This window comes from Dermacentor variabilis, chromosome 6 (genome assembly GCF_050947875.1).
Source record: "Dermacentor variabilis isolate Ectoservices chromosome 6, ASM5094787v1, whole genome shotgun sequence".
NCBI lineage: Eukaryota > Metazoa > Arthropoda > Arachnida > Ixodida > Ixodidae > Dermacentor > Dermacentor variabilis.
This window is the reverse complement of record NC_134573.1, coordinates 109,932,378-109,960,016: the sequence shown is the minus strand read 5'-3', so window position 1 is coordinate 109,960,016 and position 27,639 is coordinate 109,932,378. Positions and strand designations below refer to the sequence as shown.

The following is a 27,639-nucleotide window of genomic DNA, read 5'->3' as shown; positions in this document are numbered from 1 at the left end:
ATACATACATACATACATACATACATACATACATACATACATACATACATACATACATACATACATACATACATACATACATACATACATACATACATACATACATACATACATACATACATACATACATACATACATACATACATACATACATACATACATACATACATACATACATACATACATACATACATACATACATACATACATACATACATACATACATACATACATACATACATACATACATACATACATACATACATACATACATACATACATACATACATACATACATACATACATACATACATACATACATACATACATACATACATACATACATACATACATACATACATACATACATACATACATACATACATACATACATACATACATACATACATACATACATACATACATACATACATACATACATACATACATACATACATACATACATACATACATACATACATACATACATACATACATACATACATACATACATACATACATACATACATACATACATACATAGAAAGTCAGGAGGGCAAGCAAAGTAAAATAAATGTAAAGCGATCCTTATGGGAGCACGCGAGGCATAATTCTTACGCAGTACGTCATGCACGCGGGCGCGATTGCGCGTTCGGCAGCGGGCAGCACGCCAAGGGAAGGGAGCAAGCGAACAAAAATGCCAAAATACGTTGGCGACATGATGAGCGAAGGGGGAAAAAATGTGCGAGAAAGCGGTACATTATGTGCACCGGGATTTGATGCACGAGGCCTGCGCACGCCGCTTTCGTGTTCCTTTCGCCGTTCTGCGTCTTCCGCATGACATATGCGAGCGTCACGCTCTCGGCAGCCGTGCTGCGCGCTGTTAAGAACGGCCAGCTGCAGTGCAAGTTTGCAAGCCATTTACGCCAGCGGTGGTAACCTCGTCTTGGAACGCCGCCGCCAACCTCTAGGCTCGTCGCCGTTGCGAGTGAAGGAGTTTGACAAAGCAGGCTTTGTGCTGAAACCGCCACCGTTACGCTCTAGCCTCGTCGCCGTTGGGAGTGAAGGAGTTCGACGAAGCAGTCTTTGTGCGCAACACGACAACGCCGCCCTGTTCTGCTATGAGTGGGGGAGTTGCCGCGGGAACGTCGACAGGGGCTCCTTCCCGCGTTCCGACCAAAACGCAAGAAAATGTGCTACCCGGAACGGCTCAGAGTTCTACGAAGCCCCCCTGACGTCGGCTCCAGACCATTGCACCTGTGTGTGTGTGCGGTACGTGTATGTAAGCCCTCATCCTCCTCCAAGTCGACAGCTCTCATCCTCCTCCAAAAGGGCTGGTCTACGGTGACGTCGAACGGTGACGTCGAACGATGACTGGACGAACGTTTCCGTCCGCTTGGAATCAAGGGAGGGACCAAGTGCTTATAAGTAGCGATTGCCGGCTGCTAGTGTGTGCTCGTCGTCGTGAGCTGCGTGCTCGTTGTCGTGCTCGAAATGTACTAGTGAGCTGTGTGCTCGTAAGCTGTTTGCTGTATGTTAGTCTTGCGGGCTCCATTTGGGAGTCACGCTAGACTTTCGATGTATGTCTTATCTAAGATGTAAATAATGTAAATAAATCCTGCTCTCCTAAGTGCCGACGAAGAGTGAGGTCCTCCCGACAATTACGACCGCTCCAATCCCGACAGCGCGGGCGTCCCCTCTCCAGCGACGGGCCACGTTCGTGGCAGCGAGTTCTTCGCGTGCAGAGGTGGGGCTGCGCCCTTTCGTGTGCTTGCCGTCTCTCTTTCGCCCTGTCTTTCGCCGGTTGTCGCTAGCGTGCTCCGCGCCTCGCGCCGTCTCTGAGCGAATCATTTGGCCGAGCTTGGCGAACCTTTCGTGTACATTTATTCCTATCATCACTCACGCTGCTTGCATATTGCGCAAAAAAAAAAAACAAGAAAGCTATACGCTATACGTATAGTGGTACAGGCAAAGAGGTATGATTGTGACGTTTTAAAAGCGAAACTTTGCGAATCTCGCCGGGTTTCGTGACCGTGATTGCGGCCTGGCTGTTCCTTTGCCGAATAGACTAACCAATCACAGCGGTGTACGCGCGCCGTTGGGTTCCTTTTACAACCACCAGATGGCGCTCGCTTTCGCGCGTCCGCGGCCATGGCAGTCTGTGAATGTAAGAAACGCTAGAAAAGGGGTTGGTGTTACAGTTTCCGCGTAACAGAATTATGTTTTCTAGTATATTCAAGTTAAACTCCGACGCTATCATGTCTGTAGGTTGTGATTAGGTCGTACGTTACAATTTTTTCTGACGCAGCCCAGTATAAAATTGAGCAGTTTCATTTGCTACGGTCATGAACTGCGCGGAAATTGAACTTTTACTCAGGTTTCGTGTTCCGTAAACTTTTGACGCTGGCTGTACTTTCTCACCGACACAAAACTTGAAACGTCTGAAAGCGTTTGAAACTACGCTATCTACAATGACTTCTATCTATCTATCTATCTATCTATCTATCTATCTATCTATCTATCTATCTATCTATCTATCTATCTATCTATCTATCTATCTGTCTATCTGTCTATCTATCTATCTATCTATCTATCTATCTATCTATCTGTCTATCTATCTATCTACGTCCGTCCGTCCGTCCGTCCGTCCGTCTGTCTGTCTACATTAATGGTATGTATGAACGTACGTATGTGTGTGTGTTTCTCTCCTTTCTTTTCTTTCCTCTTTTGTAAATGCAGCTAATATTTGCCTGTGTGGTCATTCGGTCTCCTTCTCACTGCTTTTTTAATGTTCCTAATAGGCAACGTAGCCGCCATGGGTGTTTAGTGGCTATGGTGTTTGACTGCTAAACAGGAGGTCGCGGGATCGTATTCCAGCCGCTGCGGCCGCATTTCGATGGAGGCGAAATGCGAAAACACCAGTGTATTTAGATTTAAGTGCACGTTAAAGGTGGTCCAAATTTCCGGAGGGCCCCACTACGACGTGCCTCATAATCCGATAGTAGTTCCGGCACGTAAAACCCCATAAATTTTGTTTTCTAAAAGGCTACGTGGCATTTGGGGACCTGAATTCTGCTTATCACGGTTGCGCTGCTATCGCGTTTGGAATTCGTAATGCATTGATTACGGCGAATCACTTGTTGTGTCTCGTATTGCTATAGGGCAACTGCGTGTTCTGTAAATAGTTGGACGCCTTCGGGGCTAAATGCCTTGCCGCATCAGCAGCAGTGCCTCTCCTATTATTATTACTTGTTCTCCGTGGTCTAGCTTCATAGAGAGGTAGTTACTGAGAACTTTCTGGCTGTGCCACTAAATAGCCACCATCCTCGTTAACTCTGCGTTTTCTTTTTTCTGGCGATATGTGCGAATTCCATGTTTCGTTTACACTTAAAGCCTGTACTTTCCTCACTTTTAGAGGCTTACGTATCCGGGCTGTTTGTTTCATGACTTGAGCAGGAGAAACGGCGCAACGAACATGACGTGAGGGATTGACAGGCAACAGTGCTAACAACCAAATGTTTATTGTTGCAAGCAGTATTATAAGCGCGTTTGATCAATAGGGGATTGTGCAGTGACCATCGAGAATGATTGTCAATGTAACGTAACAGCTTGAACGAACGAACGAAAGAAAGAAAGAAAGAACGTACGAATCAAGGAACAAATGTTTTCTTTGCCGAGTCCGACCAACGATCATCAATCACCGACCACCGATGAACCACGAATGCGGGCGAGAGAGGCAAGAAAATCTATTCGCTCAATAAATAAATAAATAAGACGGAGAAAACAGAAGTGCATGCTTGGACATGATAGGACGCAATCACTGCGATAGGAACATTTTCCTCGGCAGAAGTGTCGTCACTTGTTCGGATTTAGAAAGCCTTTTCTGAACTCAGTCGTGGCCGCTCATTTCGGTAATATTACGCAGCGGTGCCTTCTTTAAAGTATGGCTCACAGCCAGAACCCGCCGCGGTGTCGCACTGGATAGGTGGCGTTGAGATGCTGAGCTCGAGGTCGGGGGCGGAGACTCCCTACCGCGGTGGCGGCATTTCAATGAAGGTGAAATGCAAGGAAACTTGGTTTAAGTGCCCGGTAAAAGGACGCCAGGTGGCAATAAGTAATCCGGAGCTCTACACTACGCCATCTATAATATAGCCCTAGTGTGGCCTTGAGACGTCAAATTAGCGCTTAAAAAGAAACACGAAGTCAATTTAGACGGATAAAGTGTTCTTTCAAACCTCTATATTCAACAATTTTGGTGCAATGGGTCCGTTACTAAATAAGAGAAACTGAAGGTGAAAGGTAATTTTTTAAAATCTCGCGCCGAAACCACAGCGCTGGTCCGTCAATGTGACGTCACGCATTTCAGAGTTTATATATATATATATATATATATATATATATATATATATATATATATATATATATATATATATATATATATATATATATGTTAAAGCTTTTCCTAGACGCTAGAGCTACACTATTCCTGCGCAACCTTGAGCGATCGGAAAGCGCGTTTTCCACGCCTGGCCGGCGGAGAGGGGAGGCTTCGTTCCGGCCGCGAAGCTCTCCACATCCCCGTAAGGAGCCTGGTGGTGGTCTCGTGCTGACGATGCCCTCTCGGTGAGCGCATATTTCCCCCCTCATCTTTTAAGAGATTCAATACATACAAGCATTTGTCTCGCAAACCAGATTTATTTCAAGGGAATTTTCCACGTCTCAATTATTTCTCTCGTCGTATTCGAGTGCTCACTGCCGTGTTATAGTTTGTTAACGAAGCTTCCCCTCAAGTCTAAATACTGTAAGGCAGTTTGTCGTGTGCGTATCATGGCCACGCATGCTTATATCGCCTTTCCGTTTCTCTACCACGGTTGCGCCTTAAAACCACGGCGCTGCAAGTTTGCTTTCTTTTCCTTCCCTCTTCTCCGCCCTTAAACTGGCTCTCTTAACTACTACACGCAGAGGCAAGAAACAGCGCGCGCTTTAGATCCTATAGATGAGATGAATATTTACAATTATTATTAGGGTTATAATTATATTCGAGTGCTCATTGCCGTGTTATAGTTTGTTAACGAAGCTTCCCCTCAAGTCTAAATATATTAAGGCAGTTTTCCTAGTCTCTAAAGCCGCTCGAGTTCACGCTGCTCCTCTGGCGGCCATTCTTCCAAGAAATTATGCCTTCCAACCACTCAAGCAAAAATCGACTGTCGCGGACAACACCAGCCCCTTTCCACATAGGTATGAGGCTCGGAGCAGGAGCTATGGCGCTTGAAAGTAACCGCAGGCTTGACGAACCAACCGACTGAGCTACCTTTCCGGGCAACATTGAAGGATCACGAGTTCAAATCACAAGTTATGTTCCTTTTTTTTTTAATGTCTTTTCCTTCATTTTATCACTGTACGGAAACCCTCCTAAAAGAAAAAATTATATATCCTCAATTATGTGTGGCCACACATGTGCAGGTCATAAATACCAGGTTCTCTAGCCGAGTGCCATCCATGCGGTATAACCGAGCTCAGATTGGCCCACCTTGACTGATCAAATTGGGCACCACTGTAGGTTAAATGAGGCGTACAACTCCTGCGGGACCCGCCGTGGTTGCTCAGTGGTCATGGTGTTAGACTGCTGAGCACGAGGTCGCGGGATCGGACCCCGGCCACGGCGGCCGCATTTCGATGGGGGCGAAATGCGAAAACACCCGTGTACTTAGAATTTGGTGCACGTTAAAGAACCCCAGGTGGTCGAAATTTTCGGAGTCCTCCACTAAGGCGTGCATAATCAGAAAGTGGTTTTGTCACGCAAAACCCCATTCTCCAATTTTTAATTTAACTCCTGCGGGGACGGTAGAGTATCCGTCTCCAGTGCAAAAGGACCGTGATTCAAATCCCGGTGCAGCGCAATTCTCCACCGGAAAATACAAAAAAAAAAAAAACGTGTGTTGAGAAAATTGCACAAACAGGCCTGGAGTGCGGCCTGATCCCGGTGACCAGAACCGGTAACGCACTCTCTCACCAGAGCAGGATTGGCCACCCTGGTGCAGTACTGGGCCACAACCTCCTATATGAATACAACAATCAAACCCCGGCCCTCAGTCCCCAGCAGCCGCGAAGCAACTGACCACGGCGGCAGTCAGATCTGTGACGCTGCAGAGGGTGCTAAGAATACCTGGCTCCGGACAGGCCGCTATTGGAATCTGAACCTGGCAACGTTTAACGTTAGAACGCTATCTAGCGAGGCGAGTCTAGCAGCGTTATTGGAGGAATTAGAGGGTAGTAAATGGGATATAATAGGGCTCAGTGAGGTTAGGAGGACAAAAGAAGCATATACAGTGCTAAAAAGCGGGCATGTACTGTGTTACCGGGGATTAGCAGAGAGACGAGAACTAGGAGTCGGATTCCTGATTAATAAGGAAATAGCTGGTAACATACAGGAATTCTATAGCATTAACGAGAGGGTGGCAGGTCTTGTTGTGAAGCTTAATAAGAGGTACAAATTGAAGGTGGTACAAGTCTATGCCCCTACATGCAGTCATGATGACCAGGAAGTCGAAAGCTTTTATGAAGACGTGGAATCGGCGATGGGTAAAGTCAAAACAAAATACACTATACTGATGGGCGGCTTCAATGCCAGGGTAGGCAAGAAGCAGGCTGGAGACAAGTCAGTGGGGGAATATGGCATAGGCTCTAGGAATAGCAGAGGAGAATTATTAGTTGAGTTTGCAGAACAGAATAATATGCGGATAATGAACACCTTTTTCCGCAAGCGAGTTAGTCGAAAGTGGACGTGGAGGAGCCCGAATGGTGAGACTAGAAATGAAATCGACTTCATACTCTGCGCGAACCCTGGCATCATACAAGATGTAGACGTGCTCGGCAAGGTACGCTGCAGTGACCATAGAATGGTAAGAACTCGAATTAGCCTAGACTTGAGGAGGGAACGGAAGAAACTGGTACACAAGAAGCCAATCAATGAGTTAGCGGTAAGAGGGAAACTAGAGGAATTCCGGATCAAGCTACAGAACAGGTACTCGGCTTTAACTCAGGAAGAGGACCTTAGTGTTGCAGCAATGCACGACAATCTCATGGGCATCATTAAGGAGTGCGCAATAGAAGTCGGTGGTAACGCCGTTATACAGGAAACCAGTAAGCTATCGCAGGAGACGAAAGATCTGATCAAGAAACGCCAATGTATGAAAGCCTCTAACCCTACAGCTAGAATAGAACTGGCAGAACTTTCTAAGTTAATCAACAAGCGTAAGACAGCGGACATCAGAAACTATAATATGGATAGAATTGAACAGGCTCTCAGGAACGGAGGAAGCCTAAAAACAGTGAAGAAGAAACTAGGAATAGGCAAGAATCAGGCGTGTGCGTTAAGAGACAAAGCCGGCAATATCGTTACCAATATGGATGAGATAGTTCAAGTGGCTGAGGAGTTCTATAGAGATTTATACAGTACCAGTGGTACCCACGACGATAGTGGAAGAGAGAATAGCCTAGAGGAATTCGAAATCCCACAGGTAACGCCAGAAGAAGTAAAGAAAGCCTTAGGAGCTATGCAAAGGGGGAAGGCAGCTGGGGAGGATCAGGTAACAGCAGATTTGTTGAAGGATGGTGGTCAGATTGTTCTAGAGAAACTGGCCACCCTGTATACGCAATGCCTCATAACCTCGAGCGTACCGGAATCTTGGAAGAACGCTAACATAATCCTAATCCATAAGAAAGGGGACGCCAAAGACTTGAAAAATTATAGACCGATCAGCTTACTGTCCATTGCCTACAAAGTATTTACTAAGGTAATCGCAAATAGAATCAGGAACACCTTAGACTTCTGTCAACCAAAGGACCAGGCAGGATTCCGTAAAGGCTACTCAACAATAGACCATATTCACACTGTCAATCAAGTGATAGAGAAATGTGCAGAATATAACCAACCCTTATATATAGCTTTCATTGATTACGAGAAAGCGTTTGATTCAGTCGAAACCTCAGCAGTCATGGAGGCATTACGGAATCAGGGTGTAGATGAGCCATATGTAAAAATACTGGAAGATATCTATAGCGGCTCCACAGCCACCGTAGTCCTCCACAAAGAAAGTAACAAAATCCCTATAAAGAAAGGCGTCAGACAGGGAGATGCGATATCTCCAATGCTATTCACAGCATGTTTACAGGAGGTATTCAGAGGCCTGGAGTGGGAAGAATTGGGGATAAAAGTTGATGGAGAATACCTTAGCAACTTGCGATTCGCTGATGATATTGCCTTGCTTAGTAACTCAGGAGACCAATTGCAATGCATGCTCACTGACCTGGAGAGGCAAAGCAGAAGGGTGGGTCTGAAAATTAATTTGCAGAAAACTAAAGTATTGTTTAACAGTCTCGGAAGAGAACAGCAGTTTACGATAGGTAGCGAAGCACTGGAAGTGGTAAGGGAATACATCTACTTAGGGCAGGTAGTGACCACGAATCCGGATCATGAGACTGAAATAACCAGAAGAATAAGAATGGGCTGGGGTGCGTTTGGCAGGCATTCTCAAATCATGAACAGCAGGTTGCCACTATCCCTCAAGAGGAAAGTGTATAACAGCTATGTGGTACCAGTACTCACATATGGGGCAGAAACCTGGAGGCTTACGAAAAGGGTTCTGCTGAAATTGAGGACGACGCAACGAGCTATGGAAAGAAGAATGATGGGTGTAACGTTAAGGGATAAGAAAAGAGCAGATTGGGTGAGGCAACAAACGCGGGTAAACGACATCTTAGTTGAAATCAAGAAAAAGAAATGGGCATGGGCAGGACATGTAATGAGGAGGGAAGATAACCGATGGTCATTAAGGGTTACGGACTGGATTCCAAGGGAAGGGAAGCGTAGCAGGGGGCGGCAGAAAGTTAGGTGGGCGGATGAAATTAAGATGTTTGCAGGGACAACATGGCCACAATTAGTACATGACCGGGGTAGTTGGAGAAGTATGGGAGAGGCCTTTGCCCTGCAGTGGGCGTAACTAGGCTGATGATGATATATATATATATATATATATGCGTTACTGTACTCTGACGTTACTGTACTGTACCATGCGTTACTGTACTCTGACGAAGGCTGGTCCACCAGCCGAAAACGTTAAGTAAGAAAAAGAAATCTCCCAAAAAGTTCGTCGTCTCTTTCCTGCGTATATATATATATATATATATATATCATAAGAAGCCAACACACACTGACATCAAGGACAACACTGGGAAATTACTTGTGCTTAATAAATGCAATAAACAAACGATAAATTAATGGAAATTAAAGTGTATGAAAAACCAACGTGCCGCAGATGGGAACCGAACCCATTGTGCGTTCGGTTCCCACCTGCGGCACGTTGGTTTTTCATACACTTTAATTTCCATTAATTTATCGTTTCTTTATTTCATTTATTAAGCACAAGTAATTTCCCTATGTTGTCCTGGGTGTCAGTGTTTGTTGGGTTATGATATGACTAAGAAAAATCGGGCCCCCCGGGTTGTTCTCGTTGATATATATATATATATATATATATATATATATATATATATATATATATATATATATATATATATATATGTATATATATGTGTGTGTGTGTGTGCGCGTGTGTGTGTGTGTGTGTGTGTGTGTGTGTGTGTGTGTGTGTGTGTGTGTGTGTGTGTGTGTGTGTGTGTGGTGTGTGTGCTATATCTCCTGCTGGCTGAGAAACCTCAGAGGAGTATTCACGCTTCAGCTATCAGGGCGCTTACATGAAGCAGACGAAAGCGGATCGAGTTGGCTTTTCGGGCAGAGGTCTGCCGGTCGCGCTCATGTAAACGCTGTAAACGGCCGGGCGGGGTCAGAGCGAGAGTCGAGTCGGGCTAAGCCATGCCCGACTGCACGGGTTAGGTATAAAGCCGGCACAACCCATATCTGAAGCGCAAGCGCGGACGGGTCGGCTCGGCGCGCGGCTGGCAGTCAGCATGCAGCGATTAACTGAACGCGCTGCGTTATCTCTCCCCTCGACGCTGGCTACTGCGGCAATCTCGACCCGTCAGGCATGCGACTTCGTGCAGACGCTGTCGATACGGGCTGTCGCGGCCTGGAACCTTTTGTCGGGTTGATCTAAACTGTAGCGTACGTGTTTATCTGCTTGAAACACTTCGAGAGATAGTTGTTCCTGCTGCTTCAACTTCAAGCTGCACGTGTCGCATCCTGGAAAAACGAAAACATCTGCAGGAATTATTGACGACGATGATCAATGTAAGCGAACAGCCCGAACGAACGAGCAAGAAGGCGAGCGAGAAAACGAGACAACGGACGTTTTCCTCGCCGAGTCCGACCACCGACCGTCGACGGACCGCCAAGCACGGACAAACCACGAAAGCGGTTGCAAAAGCCAAAGAAAGCTAATCACTTTAAAAAAGAAAAGCACCAAAAATGACTTACTTTTCGCTGCAAGCACGGTAGTTACGTACGGTATCGCTTTATTTATTTATTTATTTATTGCTTTATTTATTCCTGTCATTGACAACATCCTGTCTGCAGGCGTCTCCTATATTCAGCTTCTCGCAGAGATTAAAACGTGTGCTCGGGCATTGTGTGGGTGAGTGGGCTTTCTTCCAACTCCGCGGACTCTGCGTCGACCCTCGCTCAGAAACGAGGCCGCATTCGTGAAAGTTAGAATCCGAATCGGGGTAATCTGCTTACAGCGTCGAAAACAGCGCCGCCCCGGTTCCTGTCTAAACAACGTTTTCTCGGCGTCCGCCATCAAGTCGCGTAAACGAAGCCTGTGTTTGAAATGCTCAATGTGCCTCGTGCCTTATACTTCTCTGTGCGAAAGAAAAAAGAAAGAATGGAAGAACGAGGTGGGCAGCGCTTTAATTCACGCCGTTATACGAAAGTCGTTACTCCAGCTCTTGCGTGATCCGTTAGCTTAGTAATTTTCAGTATGATTCGTGTAGAAAGGCTGGTATTGCGTCGTCGAAAGCTGGCGCAAATTGGTATTTTTTCTCGGCGTTCCTCAGACCGACACGGCGACAAGTTTCACCGCTGCCGTCGCTGCCGCAAGAGATGCCGCGGTTCTTAGCGCTCTGAAGGACGGGTATGCTTCGGAGCATAGAGGCTTAACTTTTTTAGCTCTGGTTCCCTTGTTTTATTTATTTATTTATTTATTTATTTATTTATTTATTTATTTATTTATTTATTTATTTATTTATTTTGTTCCCCGTGATGATCCGACTTAAACCTTTTAATCAAGGGAGCGCGTGGGTGCGAGCTAGATTAGGACAAAAGGTCTTTGCAGTATGACCGAGAAGGAGAAACCCTGCAGCCCTCAGCTCCCCACCCTATATGAACAATCAGGGGAGATGTCTCCGCAGCGTTGCAAGCGTCGGCAGCTTAAGCGAGTTCAAGCAGCTGCTCGAGTAGTTCAATCTCAAGCAGGTTCGAACTTGCATTGAACTAACGTACGGCGGGAGAGCAGCTGCGGCGACTATCGGCGTCATGGCGCTGTGAACGGGATGAGATCGGTGTATAAGTGCAGAAAAGTAGTCTAATTGGTTTACGGAATCGTGTGACGACATCTCTAGCGCTAATTACGAAAAAGAAAGACAGCATTAAATAGGTGGCGGAGGAGGGTTGCGAGTCACCGATCGGTTTGCTAAAATAGCTGGGAGCTTGAACAGTGCGAAAAAAGAAATTTCTCGATTTGATATACATACGTAATATTAAATTAAGGCGTTTTGCGTGCCGACACCATCATCTGATTATGAGGCACGCCATTTTATATATACTTGAAACAGCGCGGGTTATCCGCTGTTTCAACTATAAAGACCGAAGTTACAGTTACAGTTACAGTATAAAGACCGAAGATCTAATTACAGTTTCAAAGCTTCAAAAACAAATAGTTTTAGCTCCTAGTTCGAGTACAGATATTAAAGAAGGACAATATATATATATATATATATATATATATATATATATATATATATATATATATATATATATATGTAGGCAACATTTTTATTAATGAGCCGGAAGGAAGAGCAGAGGCCCACGAAACTTCGGACATCTTGCAGACCGTGGAACAGGGAACTCTTTCGCTGCGCAAATTTTCTCGGGGTCCGGTCGGATGCCAGTCGCATTGACGACATGTCCAAGAACCCAAGAACAGTAATCTCACGATGGCCGAAGTTACACTTCTTAGAGTTGAGCTGTAGGCCGGCCTTGCGAAAAACGGCAAGTACAGCTGAAAGGCGCTCAATATGTGTGCTTAATGAGGGGGAGAACACAATAACATCATCTTGGTAGCAGAGACAAGTCGACCACTTGAATCCTTGATGAGTCCATCATACTCTCAAAGGTAGCCGGAGCGTTGCATAGCCCAAAAGACATAACTTTGAAGTCGTAAAGACCATCAGGCGTTATAAAAGCGGTCTTTACACGATCTAGATCATCGACAGCAATTTGCCAATATCCGGACCGCAGGTCGATGAACGAAAAAAAATTGTGCCCCGTATAATCAATCGAGGGCGTCATCGATACGAGGTAGTGGGTATACGTCCTTCTTCGTGATGCGGTTGAGGTGGCGATAATCAACGCAGAATCTCCATGAGCCGTCATTCTTTTTGACAAGCACGACAGGAGAGGCCTAGGGACTCGACGATGGTTCAATGATGTCTTTCGTTAGCATCTTGTGTACTTCCGTTTTGATGACGTTACGCTCCGAAGCTGAAACTCGGTAGGGTCGCCGATGGATGGGTGGATTATCGCCTGTATGTATATGATGTTGGACAAGTGACGTCTGGCCTAAGGGTCGGTTGTTCAGGTCGAATATATCCTTGTAGGAAGGAAATAGACTGCAGAGCTGTTCAGTCTCTGCAGGAGTGAGATTCGGGGCGATCATTTTCCTAATGTTGTTGTCGGTACATTTGGCAGAGCGGAAAGGCTCACAGGAAGCGTCGACGGCAAACGTCTCAACGCAACTAACTTCTAAAGTAGTGATTGTAGCCAGGGTGATATCTTTGGGCAGAATCTGCTTAGCGAGCCCGAAATTCACCACAGGGAGGTACGTGCGATTGTCTGTGACCCTCAGTATTGTATGCGGGACAGTAACGCTGTGCGTGAGAACGATGGCAGCTATGGGAGCGGAGATGTAATCACCATCGGGAACTGGCGCAGAGGGCGACATTTCGATGTATGTCAAGACTTGCGGTGGAACGTGAACAAAATCAGTCGGTCTTAGCCGAATTTCGTCTGGTGTTGGAGGAACGTCCAGTAGAGGTAGGTCAAGACACACAGTACAAGAACAATCGATGAGCGCTGAATGGGCGGAGAGGAAGTCTAGACCTAGGATGAGGTCACGGGGGCATTGGTGAAGCACAGTGAAAAGAACGACAGTATGGCGGCCAGAAATGCTCACACGGGCAGTACACATTCCGACCACGGTCACCGTGCTACCGTCGGCGATTCGTACGAACCGAGTAACGGCAGGCGTAACAATTTTCTTTAAATGGCGGCGTAGGCGGCTGCTCATAATCGATATGTGTGCTCCGGTATCTATAAGGGCTGTGATGGGTGTGCCATCAACTTGGACGTCAAGAAGGTTACGTCTTGTAAGCAGCGTCAAAGGAGGATTTTGCGGCGAATCCGACATTGCAGCACCACCTCGAAATGCTGCATTGCCTAGTTTTCGTGCTGGGACGGTCCTGGGTAGGTCGGCGACGGCGAGTGGTGAAGCTGGGGCGGACGTGGCTGGCAACATTAAGGCGAGGGCGAGCGAGCATAGCGGCGGGTCGAGGTAGCGGCGTCGGAAGCATCGTAGAAGCGACGGGGTGAGGAACTTCAGGGCGAACTTGAATTCCGGAAGCTGTTTCGAGGGGATGATGGCCGACGGCTCCGGCAGTGGTGGGAGACGTCACTGATTCGACCGCAGCAGAAACAGGTCGGCCTGTCGTCAGGTGTACGCCAGTCCGAGGGATTCCTGTAGCCTAGGGATAACGGACACTGTGAGGTGGACTGCGATAGGACGGAGGCATAGGAGCAAGGCGGGTGTCAGGGCGACTCAAGGAGCAGGCGCTGGGAAGGCCCATATTAGCGATTTCCTGACGAACTACGGACTGGACGGACTGGATCAGCGATATTGTCTCAGCAGTGTTGTTCCAAGACGTCTGTTGAGGCGAGGCAGGAAACGCTGCTTCGAGTTCGCGGCGTACAATTGGGGTCACGTTTTCGCTTGGTGGTGGCGAGCTAGAATGGTCGGTACAGGAAGAGGTCGCTGCAATATTTGGAAGCCGTGTAAACCAATTGTATATACGGTGACTCTTCGCCTGCTCAAAACGACGGCATTCCTTCATGATGGCCTCGACAGTCGACAAGTTTCTGAAGACCAGAAGGTTGAATGCGTCGTCCGCGATGCCTTTGATAATGTGTCCAACCTTGTCCGCCTCTGGCATGGACGTGCCGATGTTATGACAGAGGGCTATGACGTCCAGAATGTAGGCGACATGCGACAGGGTAGCAGTTTGGGCACGCGTGGCGAGTTGTTGCTTGGCGGCTAGTTGTCGACCGGTCGGATTACCAAAAACGTCGGACAGCTTTTCTTTAAACAAGTCCCAGCTGGTTAGCTCTTCCTCGTGTGTATAAAACAACGTTCGCGGTGTTCCGTCGAGGTAGAACACGACATTGGCCAGCATTATATTCGGATCCCACCTGCTCACCTTGCTGACGCGCTCATACATCTTCAACCATTCTTCCACGTCGACACCATCGAGGCCAGTGAACTTGCCGGGGTCTTGCGGCTGAGGTAGAGCAACGTACTGGGTATGCGTAGTCGGCATTGCAGCTGCAGATGCGGTGCCTCCCACTGGAAGCATGGTCCCAGGCTGGGTGAGACGTTCGCTGCGGAGCTCCGTGGCGAAGACGCGTACGCCGCACCTCCACCAAAATGTCACGGGTATAAAACTGCTTACACGGTGCACTTACAAAGCGTATATACACAGCTGCGAGAATCCCGAGAAGCTCTTGCCACTTCGTCCTCTTCACAGTCGGCGATCTAGTTCTCTTTTCCCACCGTAACAATATATATAGAAAAATTGCGCTGTGTTCGGCGCTGCTCCTTTCCGCTTTATGACCGCGCCTCGCCTCCTCCTGCTCCTTTCTCTTTCTTCACTTGACCGTTCTGCACTCGTCCACATCAGGAATCGGATCGCGCGCGCTCTGCTCTTTCGTGTGATCTCGCGCTTTTTTCGCCCGCTCCGTCTGGGTCTTTTGCTTCACCCTTCGTTAACCCTGTGTGCGCTTCGTTAGGTATCTCCATCGGCCCCCCGTCTTTTGTTATTTTTTATTATTATTTGTTTGCTCGTCCCCTTGGCGTGACCTCTGGCGCGTTTCTCCTTCAGTGCAAACAACGGTCCACGTCGCACCCGTTTCGTTACGGCGACGTTTCCCGCTTCGACCCTCGTTTGCAGTTTCAGCTTCGCCGGCGAGATCGGCTTTGCGGAATGTTTACTGTCTCCTGTATAGTCGTGTCGTAACTTTGCAGCCCCCCGTTACATACTGGCCCTCCATCATCATCATCATCATCATCATCATCATCATCATCATCATCATCATCATCATCATCATCAGCCTGGTTACGCCCACTGCAGAGCAAAGGCCTCTCCCATACTTCTCCAACAACCCCGTTCATGTACTAATTGTGGCCATGTCGTCCCTGCAAACTTCTTAATCTCGTCCGCCCACCTAACTTTCTGCCGCCCCCTGCTACGCTTCCCTTCCCTTGGAATCCATTCCGTAACCCTTAATGACCATCGGTTATCTTCCCTCCTCATTACATGTCCTGCCCATGCCCATTTCTTTTTCTTGATTGCAACTAAGATGTGATTTACCCGCGTTGGTTCCCTCATCCAATCTGCTCTTTTCTTATCCCTTAACGTTACACCCATCATTCTTCTTTCCATAGTTCGTTGCGTCGTCCTCAATTTAAGTAGAACCCTTTTCGTAAGCCTCCAGGTTTCTGCCCCGTAGGTCAGCACTGATAAGACACAGCTATTATACACTTTTCTCTTGAGGGATAATGGCAACCTGCTGTTCATGATCTGAGAATGCCTGCCAAACGCACCCCAGCCCATTCTTATTCTTCTGATTATTTCAGTTTCATGATCCGGATCCGCGGTCAATACCTGCCCTAAGTAGATGTATTTCCTTACCACTTCCAGTGCCTCGCTACCTATCGTAAACTGCTGTTCTCTTCCGAGACTGTTAAACATTACTTTAGTTTTCTGCAGATTAATTTTTAGACCCACCCTTCTGCTTTGCCTCGCCAGGTCACTGAGCATGCATTGCAGTTGGTCCCCTGAGTTACTAAGCAAGGCAATATCATCAGCGAATCGCAAGTTACTAAGGTATTCTCCATTAAATGGCCCTCCCCCCCCCCCCCAAAGTGTCCCTAACTTTCAAAAAACAAAACATGAAATAATCGATCGCGAAACGTTCTGAGAAAGGAGAAACCGAGTGTATATGGGCGCTCGTAACTTATCGTGTAGCGTATACACAATTATTCTTTCACTAAGCCTAATATGCGACGAGGAGAAGAAGCACTGCTTGGTCCGACGCGACGTTGTCAACTTTGTTATGCAGCCTTTGTATACATATAGTAGATTGACATTTCACGGACGCCTTTAGCTCTCCGTTGACGCTTTCATCTCTTCATCTCGTCAATTTGCGTATCTTTTTTTTTTTCCTTTTTTGTCTGGGCTCGCGCGCAGGATTGAGAAATGGGCGATAGCCATTCTTCGGCAGCTCGTATTTGAATTCTACGAGTGACGAAAAATATGCAAAACATGCGCGCGCGCGGCCAGCGCTTGTTTCTACAAGGTGCGCCCGCCGCCGCTCGCTTTTCACCCTTGAGCGAATTGGGAAATTTCTTCGCGCTCGGAGGCCCATCCGTGCGTGAAGCTTCAAGCGCTGTGCCTCGACGAAGAAACGGGAATGCAGTTGTATGTGTGTCTTTTATTTTTATCTTATTTATTTTTTAGCTGCCGTGCATTACTTATCTTTCTGTTTATATGTATGTGTGTGTTACATCGTTCGTCGTTCTTTTTTCTCTCAGCTTAATATTCACGTGCGCATGTTATATGTTTCGTATATATATATATATATATATATATATATATATATATATATATATATATATATATATATATATATATATATGTGTGTGTGTGTGTGTGTGTGTGTGTGTGTGTGTGTGTGTGTGTGTGTGTGTGTGTGTGTGTGTGTGTGTGTGTGTTATTTCCTTTACCCAGTCGCCCGCTACAACTCCGCACACACGTGCACGCCTAACGGGTACTCCTCTCGGGCTAGCTGTCATCGTCGTACGTGTATGTACGTAGACGCCTCGCAGTGAAAGGTCTTAGGCGGGAAGGGCAAGAAGGAAATGGAGAGAGAAAGCGGGCGGAGGATGAGAAGAAAAAAAAGACGAAAAGTAAAGGAAAAGCAATCGACATCCTCTGGGGGGCGAACGGCGTTGTGCCAGCGCCGGGCCGATGATGAGTGCAGCTGAAGAGTGACGGGAGGATCACCTGCGGCGGCGCGACTGCTCCCGCGGCGCGCGGTGTTCGCGTGTGCACGGCGGGTTGAAGCAGCGTCGGCCCGTCGGCGACTTTGTGCTGCGAGAGAGAAAGAACCCAAGTGCGCTGTTTCTGCAGCGAGATATATAGCCCGGGATATATTTTTCAACGTTTGACCCGTGTTATTATTATTTCTTTTTTTTTTCTTTTTGCCTTGGTTCTTCGCCGCTTCGCGGTGAGGAAATCTGCGTCTGGATTTCAAGGTGAGGCCCCCATAATTATATCACCTTCAGGGCGCCAATTCGATCATGGGTGTCGATGGGTGGTCATGACGCGATTACCTGCGTCTTCGGCATTGTTAATGACGTGTAGCAGCAGACGCGTTGGGAATGTTTAATTTTGCAGCCACTCTTCTCGCGTCCGTAAATATTCTATCGCCTGCAGCCTGGCGTCGAGCGACAGGAGCGCGGCAAGTTGATTTTTCCTGTCTCGCTCTTGCGGCTTTATGCGCGGGGCGCTTGCCCGGTTGCTATAGATACCTCCTGACCGAGCGTTTTCCTTTTTTTTTTCTATTCTTTTTAAGGGTTCCACAATGTGCGCAAGCAACAAATTCTTAACGCGCGATACTTATCATGAATATTTTATCACGCTTTTAAAGTTCACGTTCGACATTGCGGGATGATTTGCATTTGATTTGCATATCGTGTTATACGATATGGAAACTATTTTTCTGTAGCATGCACTACCGGCCTTTTACGTAGCCCAGCATTGTACAGTTATTAAGCTTGCCTATGTCTTTCTCGTTGTAATTGTCTTCTTTTCTAGAGGAATCCTTTCTGACGTGTAGGGACCTCTTGTTCTACATTTAAAACACATTTTGTTGTGACTATTTTATGTAGGCATGTATGTTAAATAATTAAATGGTAACTGTAGCTTCACGAATCAGTTGTGCCGTTTCCAGTAGAATACTCCGCATAATTAAAAAAATATATATATATTTCTGTCTATATTGCAGTCGTGAGCATCGCGGTTCATCCTCTCTGAAAGTATGCCACAAACATCGCGCTTGTGCAGGCATGGCAACCGCGCCACGTCTGTATCAAGGAATGTACGGAAGCGTACTCTCCTTTGGCTACATTGCGTGATATACATAGTAACGCAATAGGGGATATGCTGTCTAATGCGCGTATTTACTTCCTCGTGTGTAGTGTGGGTGCATACTTACCAGAAGACGTATGCCTGCGCGTTCTCGTATATGTTATGCCGAAGCTTGCACGGAATGTCTGATTGGCCCGTTTATTTATTAGTCATTTTGTTTACAACTCGCGTGTCTATGTGTCCGCTTCCTGGTATTTGGTAGTGCACATGCATTCATATCGCGTTTCGCGACATCGCCAGAAGTTCGGCTCTTTATTTTTCGGGTGTGCCCATGGTCGTCGAGAGTGCCGCCCTTGCATCCTAGTACGATGAGCAATGAATCAGTCTCTGCAATGTAAGCGAGATGCCTTAGGTTAATTCTACGCAAAGTTACGGCAGGCTCGAGAACTTGCCGCTCAGGTCTTATGAGCCACAACGTGAGAGTTAGGACTCATGAGGGCGTTTGTAAAGCCGCGGGCAGGATTTTTACAGCGAAGCTGTATATGGCTCAGATCCGGGATATTGTGGTGTATGTGTGCAGAAACTATGATGATGTGGGTGACCTTGGCAGGGTGATAGTGCAGAAAGGGTCCGAGCTCAATGCCACATACCCCTGTGGGCTTAGGTACCTCTAACCTGCCCTTGGTCTACCCTTGTTACACCTGGGATCTAAAGAGATCCCAGGCACAAGGGTAAGAACAGTTGTTCTTGAAAAAAATATTTTTTTCAATTTGCGATTTTTTCAAATTGGAATGTTAAAAAATTCTCAGAGCCGACCGCGCGAACGCGCTCGTGCCACGTGCTCGCACGTTCGTCATCGTCTTCTTCTTCCACAGTTGACATCGTTGTGCAAAAAAAAAAAAAAAAAAAAGACTATCATGCTCAGCAACGGCTCGAGCGTCGTCGTCTTCTTTCATAGCTGGCGCTGTTGCCGCTCATCATTCCAGCACAGAGTTTCACTTCTCTTCTGTTGTTGTAATGGGGAGGCCGCGTTTACGGGGGTATGATAACATTCATTGCCTTACGTGACGAACACATTTAATAACAGAGTTGATACGCGAATGTGTGGGCGTGCCTATATCGTTACGATGACCACGAATCAGAACAATGAATGTGTTCGTAGCTTTGTTCAAAATTATGTACCACCTCTGTGTCGTGCGCTAAGCAGCTTCGCTGGTCACACACCTTCACAGAGTGGAATGGCTCATCTTATTTTTTTTTCTATATACTTGAGCATTTCGCGAAGCTTATATGCGCTTGACAACGCCGAACGAAATCAGGCGCACGCTCTGTCTTATCGAATCACGAGCTCGCGCTTCCATTTGAGCCAGAATTTGCAAGCGCTATAGCTACCAGTGCACGAGTGACTCCGGAGCACAAGGTGACTGAAGCCCCACCAAGAAAACTTCCAGCGTCGGCTTGCCTTCCGCTTGCGTACAGGGGAAATCCAAGGAGTGACTTGTCACAACTTCTCGGGGACAGTGCGAGTCGGAGAGGCGGATTGGGGATTGTGTGATAGTGACAGGTGACGAACACAACAACTCGTCGCGGGATTGTTTGTGCAACCTCACTTCTCTCGTAATTTCGAGGCAGCCTTTGTGGACGATCTGACTATGCGCCATACAACTCGGCCGGACTTGTATTCGTCTTGGCTGCGCTTGATCCCTTCCAAGTAACTGTGGCCGGGGGAAGTAAAACAGCCGGTCGTGATGACTAGTGTTCGAGCTGCGGCGTTACTCTCCAGCTTCAGCGGGTGTGAGCCTTGCTAAACGACTGGAAGATGGTTTCTCTGTAGTGCGCGGAGTCTCGTTGAATCGTTGTTTCGTTGACTTGGCATTAACGCAAGCAAGTAATTTTCTGTTTTAAAGGAGCACTAAAGATAAAGAAGTTCAGCGTTGACTGTTAGAAGGACAGACAACCGCTCAGAACGTGAATCGACATAACCCCACTGATGGAAAGATTGCCTATATTGTAGTGGCTAAAACGAGCCTTGTTTTTTTTTTATTAAACGAGGATTTATATTTGTTATTTTTCGCTAAAAGTCGCAAAAAATGTCCTCTGCTGCCCACGTGCAAAAAACATGAAGATGCATAAGCGGCCTACCATATGACCTTCCATTATTGTACGCCGTTCCTGATCAATCGGCAGACTAACGACGACGGGGGCCAGCCAGCCATGGCGTAGGCGTGAACTTGGGGGAAAACGCGATACAAAGAATTCGCCCATGATTACGATACTCCGTAATGCGAAATTTGATTGTGGTTCTATATGTGTTTTCATTTCGCGATATACTGGCTGGCGCGGACAATGTCTCGTGCGGCACGTTGCAAAGGGAGCGAAATGTGGCACGACTGCCTCGCTAATCGGAGAGATCGCGAGAGGCAGCGCGCGAGTGACACGTAGGCGCGATTCAGAGCAGGCACAGCAGACAGACGTCCGCTCATGCAGCGCTTTGTTTTGCCCTTCTCGCCGCATATCTTATTGATGGCGTCATCAGCGAACAGAGGACGCGCGCTATTCTGGCGCTATCTCAGAGCGATGGTCGCCACAGAAAGCCTCATATACACACTAGCGGTAAAGCGCGCGTGGCGCTCCGTCGGTATGGTGGCTAGAATGGCCACCATACCGCCGGCGTTAAAACGCAGCTGCTGCAGAGCAGGCACACCAACTGGCGGCGAGCCGTCGCTTCAGCACGAAAATATCGCCTCCTTTCTGTAGGTGTGAGATGTCGCGTGCCTTTTCCTTCGTCTGTTGACAGGTCGGCGCTGTGTTTACGTTCTCCGTCCTTCGTTCTTAACGCGAGTCATGTTTTACGAAGATGACGACGTTGTTGCAACTGATCATAATCATGTTAGTGTGGTCTGTTCCGTTGCCGAGGCGCCGCGTTACAATGTCAAGGAGAATGAGGTACTGGGTGTCGCCTCCGCGTCATTGTATTCAGGATCCGTCTTGTATTACAGAAGCGGATATTGCGCACTGTCTTCAAAAAAACCCTTCCATCAGGATGTCTCGGTTTAGACTCATCATTGCAAAAAACAATCGCAAACCATGACAATCGAAAGGGTAAGCTCGGACGAGACCAAACCAAGCAAACAAAACAAGCGTCAGTGAGAGCTGACGCGAGCAGACGATAATACGAAACAGGCGGGATGGGTCGCATGACACCAGTTTCCCGCGCCCACGTCACTGAAGGGGCCGCTCTCATTGGTCTCCGCCATTCACGGCTCGTGTCTTTCATCTCCCGCTCCGCGTTCGCTGTTTTATCTATTACTATGCTCGTTCGCTCGGTTGCTCCGCCGCTGCTGCTGATGCTGACGGTCGCCGCAGGAATGGGCGCAGCTCTAATATATGGAGGGTCCGCGTATACATTTAGCGCAATTAAAATCGTCCGCTCCCGAGTGGGACTGGTGACGTTGTGTATGCCATCACCGCCCATTACGCCGTCGGGCGGCGCTACGGGATCCCCCCCCCCTTTTTTTTTTTTTGCACGAAGACGCAATGCGTATTCATGGAGAAACCGAGCCAAGAAGAGCGTTGGGTTTGCCGCTGCAGCTTTTCTTGGTCAAATGGCGTGGACCGTTCGGACAATCCGCGACATTACATGGACGTGGAATTCTCTGCTAGTTGCAGTTTGTGTGAGTTGCACGAGCCAGCAAAATCAGCGCAGGACTCGCGATAACGAAACTAATGAAATGTGAAAGCACGGGTGACGCAGAATCGTACGAAAATGAATCCTTTCGATAGTTGTCAAGGGTAACGTCAGTGAGTTATTTTCTCTAAAAATAAAATAGAACTGGACAAGTAGCATTTTCTTCCGTCTTATAATCAGTGCGATGATCTTCTTATTACGGGTATAGTTGAATACTACTGGCAGAGTTATAACGAGGAGTGCCTACGTCATCGGGCTAGTACTTCCATGTCCCGGGTGAGTCGCAAATCGTGTCCTGTATTGACCTAAATTTCCCAAATAGTAATACTTTGTTTCGGATAATATTGATGCCTTATGTGTTCTCGAGCATTGGTCTATCACTTTAGGTTGACTTAATGTTTGCTTTTAGTGACCCTTTAGGTTTCAGCGTTACGCATGGTAACGGCAGCAGCTACGTGACAAACTGAGGTGTCTTGACGGACCACCTTTGTTCATTGTAACAGCTTTTGCACTGCTGCAGGACATCACAAAAGGGTGTTTATTATAAATAACTACTTTTTAACACGCATGTTCGTCGGGGATTAGCTAGTACGGTGTCCTTGGATTGTCCATCATTTGTGTCTTCGACTTGCATCAAAAGTACCTTCATTAAAAGTGTTCTGATTTATGAAGTTGTGGCGTGGAAAAAGAAAATCATCGGACTTCAGCAATTCTACTGCTGCTGAATCAATTCACTGGGATGGCAGCAGCCCCGCAAATATTATTGTCAAATACAGCTACTTCTTTCCGATACGCACAACATTGTCCCCTACAGTACTGGCTGGTGTGGCTACCAGAAACATGCGTCGGCGCCAGCAGTCTCAGAGTCTGTGGCTAGAATAGCGACATCTTTACACTCGTAGAGGCAACCAATGGCGACGACGGCGTGCACGTTCAATCGCGGAGGGATTCGCAAAGAAAGCTTAGCTTTAAATGACACGTACGCGCACAAGCTCACCACCTGAAGAATTGCAAACATCCGCATTTTTTTTTCGCATATCTTTGTGTACCTATTTAGTCCTTACATAGTAAAGCATCTGTGTCTGTATGCATTAGCATACACATTTCTGACCCTTTCCGTCCCGAAAAATCATTTATAGCCTGTCGGCGGTCTCGTCGCCTGCTGCGCCGATATGCGAGTGTAGCCGCTGAAAAACGCCATTAAAGTGGATGTTTCGTAATTCCTTAACAGGAACATGCGTGACTTGCGCAGAACGCAATTGCCCAGGAACAGCCAGCGTTGTAATAATATCAGCGCAGACTTTCTGTCTGAACAAACAAAACAGGCGGCGGCCGGCAGGACTTCAGTTTCTGCAAGATTGCTTGAAAAGCGACACTTTCGCATGCCGCATAGGACACAACGTGGTCAAGCCTGGCAGCCCATGCATGATGAATTGAGAACCGCGATCACATAAGCCGCTGCACTAGCTCCATTCTCTTTGTCAACGGATTTGCCAGCGTATGACTGGAGATGACCATCGCACTCTCTGTCAAGGCGTTTGAGTAGCCAAGATCTAGCTTGCTTCCGGCATAGGTGCAAGGCGCTTGGCGAACATATGTACGCAATACTTAGCCAACATTCGACACTCTGGTACGACCGCGGTGGCTTCTACTAGGTCTCTAGGAAATTTTAGGAAAGCTCGTGGAGTGCCACAAGAACGGTGAAACTGAAGCCAAACAATGGCGGCTCCCGAGTGCCCAAAAAGTGTCATAAATTTAGCGGGCTCTTTTAAGCCACTTGCGTTCCTTGTAGCCTTCACCGCACCAACTTTGTGCGGCTAAGGGTCCCCACCAAACTGAACCATCCCTCCTTTTACGCAGCCGCTCAAACTCCAGAGTGGCCTTGCAGGACACTACTTAGTGCATGATCGTCGCGTGCGCACCCTCAAGCTCTTGGAACGCCAACCATTATTTGTTAGACAGTCCCTAATTTGATAAAGAACATGATATGTTAAAGGGACTGACAACCAATTTTCATTGTACCTATATTTTTTAATGCAATGGGAAGCTTACCGGTCAGGCTGTATAACAGTGAAGTGGTAACGCGGAGAACGCCGGGGAACATTTTCTATCATAATTTTTCCGATCTGCAGCGAGAATGTAGTCGTTCACGGGAAGCATGCTGAAAAGGGTGATAGGGGAGCGCGATAGCGATTATACGCCGGCGTTAATGGGAGGGAGACGACAAGCGCGGCCGTAACTGTGAGAAAGTATTATTTTGCTTATCAAGTCTATGTTCCTGCGATTCATGTTTTCCGAAGTGTTAAAGTATTTCTGCGATAATAGCTACGTATTTTCGTAGTTTCCTGTCGAACTGCTTTGGTATTTAACAAGTCAACACGATACCAATTGGATCGAATGCGAAACGACGTTCTTTGATTTCCGAAGCATAGAATAAAGCGCAAGTGTCTAATAATATAGCAGCTACACTTTTAAGTAATAATTGTGTTGTACTTAATCTTGCTACTACATCCTAATTACCCAGATTTCACTGCCAGGCCTCGCCACTTATTTTTTTTTTTAGAGTTTCTTTGCCAATTTAAAATTATAATTCCTACTTTAATAGCGAACAGCGTGCTGGGTTCTGTTACTATATATCATGGTCATTCCATTTCCATCAACGTCTCGCAGCATATTCTGGTCAGTGTCAGTCTCTTTAATAGAGATGTATCGAAGCGCTAGATGGCCCAACACACAAGAACAAGCTACATTTTGTTCGCCTGTGGATAATGAATATTTAGGAAAGATTAGTTTTGTCTTTTCCATGAGTTGCTCAGCCTTGGTTTAAGTCTGTCCTTCCCTTGTGTTGCCAGGCGCCCTAATGTTATTTACGAGATTACCTTTGTTGCCAGATGTATTGTGACAGACTTCATATCCACCGCACTTATTTAGTCCTGCTCGGGAGGAGCGATTGCCGGCAGATTTTGCATGACTGTAGGTCAGCGAGCAACATTCCTACTCCTGCTCCCGATAAGGGAGAGATAGCGAGTCGTTCGTTAATGAAATGGCATGGAGGGTGGGCTATGGTCGAGAACTCCTGCTACTCTGCGCCGAAATAAACGGGATGGCGACAAAAAACGGGTTTATTTGTTTATTTGACTTTATATATTTGAATACCTTCAAGGGGCCCGAAGGAGTTACATCGATGAACGGGTAACAGGCAATCATTACGAAAACATGCAAAACAGTCCGGCTACGCGAAGACTATTTTCTTACGCCCCTGCAGGGTGTCTGCGTCTGAGCGAAACGTCATCCAGCAGGAGGACACGAGGATGCTTGCCAAAGGCATTACCGAGCCTTCCTCCAGTACCTGGGCATCCCATGTAGCGTTAGAAAGATCATGGATCATGGATAGATCGCGGCGATGTTGCGAGCACTATCGCCACGTGAACAACATTAGAAAGACGCCCACCCAGCACCTCCACCAAAAGTGTAATATGCAATTAAAGTAGGCAAGAAACTGCTTACACGGCATATTTACAACTGTAGCCAATACAGGAGCCGGCCCAGGTAAAAGTAAGGCACGTCGTCGTCTTCATTCAGTGGCCGCTGTCTTCTTCGAGTGTCATGTATGATCAACTGCAGCCTTATGCACAAAAAACATCTGTCAGTTCGGCGACAGAGGCGGGCGAATGTTTCAATCGTTGGATATATCGGGAACAAAATAGTTGCGAAATAGCTCTGTGCGAGAGAATTCTACGTGTCCTTTATGTAAATGGTCAGTTATGTTTTATATATTGGATAGCTGTGATGTAGCATATTTTAATTGTGAATTATGATAGATCTGGTGAAATAAAAGCATACAGGACTGTTTTTGGTTTAAAGAAAAAGTTGGGCAGCTCAAAACTGCTTTACTATACAAAGTATGCACGTGACGTCACATCCGCTGCTGTCGTCTGCTTCCGCTACCTTCCGCCGTCTTGGGGAACCTTATCAACAGGCGCGCTCATATGGTCTGCACGTTCCCCAACATGGCGCCGCCGTAAACCGGAAGCCGCGGGGTATCCTTGAATGACGTACGTGCGCACTATGTATAGATTATACTTGTTAGATATGCGTGCATAGTCTGACGAAATGAATCGTGCACTTCAATTTCGGACTGATTCCGAAATATTTAAGACGCATTCGGGTTATGAGTTCTGTCGCTGGGGACAAAAGACGTATACAAAATATATCTGTCAGATGAGCCTGTCACAGTTCGAGGTCATGCCACGTATTGTGCAGGAATGCAAGTGCACGGAATGCTCAGTAAGTTGCTTTACAGTCTGGCCGTCGATTTGGCCTAAAAGTGAAGTGGAACAGCCAAAAGCGTGTTATCTACGTTTTCATATCAACCTTCCAGTTTAGCCGTTATGCACCAACTGACTTTGTTCCTACGGTGAACAAAGTGCAGGTTGTTTTCCACTCTTCGCAGCGCTGTCGCAGAGACGCCGTATCGCGCTGCGCCCGGTTCCTTCTCGTTCCCAGCAACTCGCGGTCCTCTCGCGACCTTGCATTAACGCTTCGCATTGCGCCAGTTTCCATTCAGGTTGGAAACGGTTACGGTGTTTTTCTGACTGTTTGATTTCCCTAGAGCTCAACAAAAATTGAAGGACCAGAGAGAAAACAGCGTTCGTCCCCACTGGCCTCGGCCGCCCACTTGACCTGGTTTACGAAGGACTGTTGTTCGGACAGATATGAGCTGATTAGCTGTCCCTCTCATTGCTCCATTGTGTATTCTATGGCCTGTTTTACCAAACGGATGTGATTCACAATTCCTTGTAATGAGGTGTAGTGTTTCTATGCCGCCGCGCCACGGGCAGTCGTCCCTAGTAAGTGGCGAACGTGGCATGTTGTAATTCAAGGGGGGGGGGGGGGGGGGGGGAGGGGGCGCGAACTTTCTGTCTCGTGCGGCACGTTGCAAACAGAGCGAAGTGTGGCGTTTGCCAGTGTGGTATAGCCATGGAGAAGCAGAGCGAAATTGCTGCTCAGCGGTGCAGAAGAGCGGAGAAGCTTAACTCATCGGATCCCGAAGTAGTTGCTTGGCAATTAGCGGTTGTGCGCAGGAAGAACGAACAGAAGAAGGCTAAACGTGCTGCGGCGACACCGGAGCAAAGGGAGGAACGTCTAGCAAACAGCGTTGCCAGGAGGCTGAGCGACGTGCCCGACCAAGAACCTTAGCTCACGCTACGTATATCCTGGCATAGCCGCGGGCTAAGCCACTGCTAATTTCTGCTTCAATGATACCTTCCTTGACATTCGAGTCCTTTTTGCCC

At 47.2% G+C, this 27,639-nt stretch overlaps 1 protein-coding gene across 7 annotated transcripts in view; it reads left to right on the top strand.

The window, feature by feature from the left end:
* The window catches only part of LOC142585013 (cytochrome b5 reductase 4), a 394,784-nt gene that overhangs the window by 327,669 nt on the left and 39,476 nt on the right, over positions 1-27,639 (top strand). The window contains exon 1 of one of the 7 annotated variants that reach the window (XM_075695436.1): positions 17,516-17,822. The exons of 5 other annotated variants lie outside the window; for them this stretch is intronic. The gene's annotated coding sequence lies outside the window, so the exon portion shown is untranslated. Of the gene's footprint in view, positions 1-17,515; positions 17,823-17,903; positions 18,029-27,639 lie in introns of those variants that run through there. One more of the 7 variants, XM_075695439.1, reaches the window with a different exon arrangement.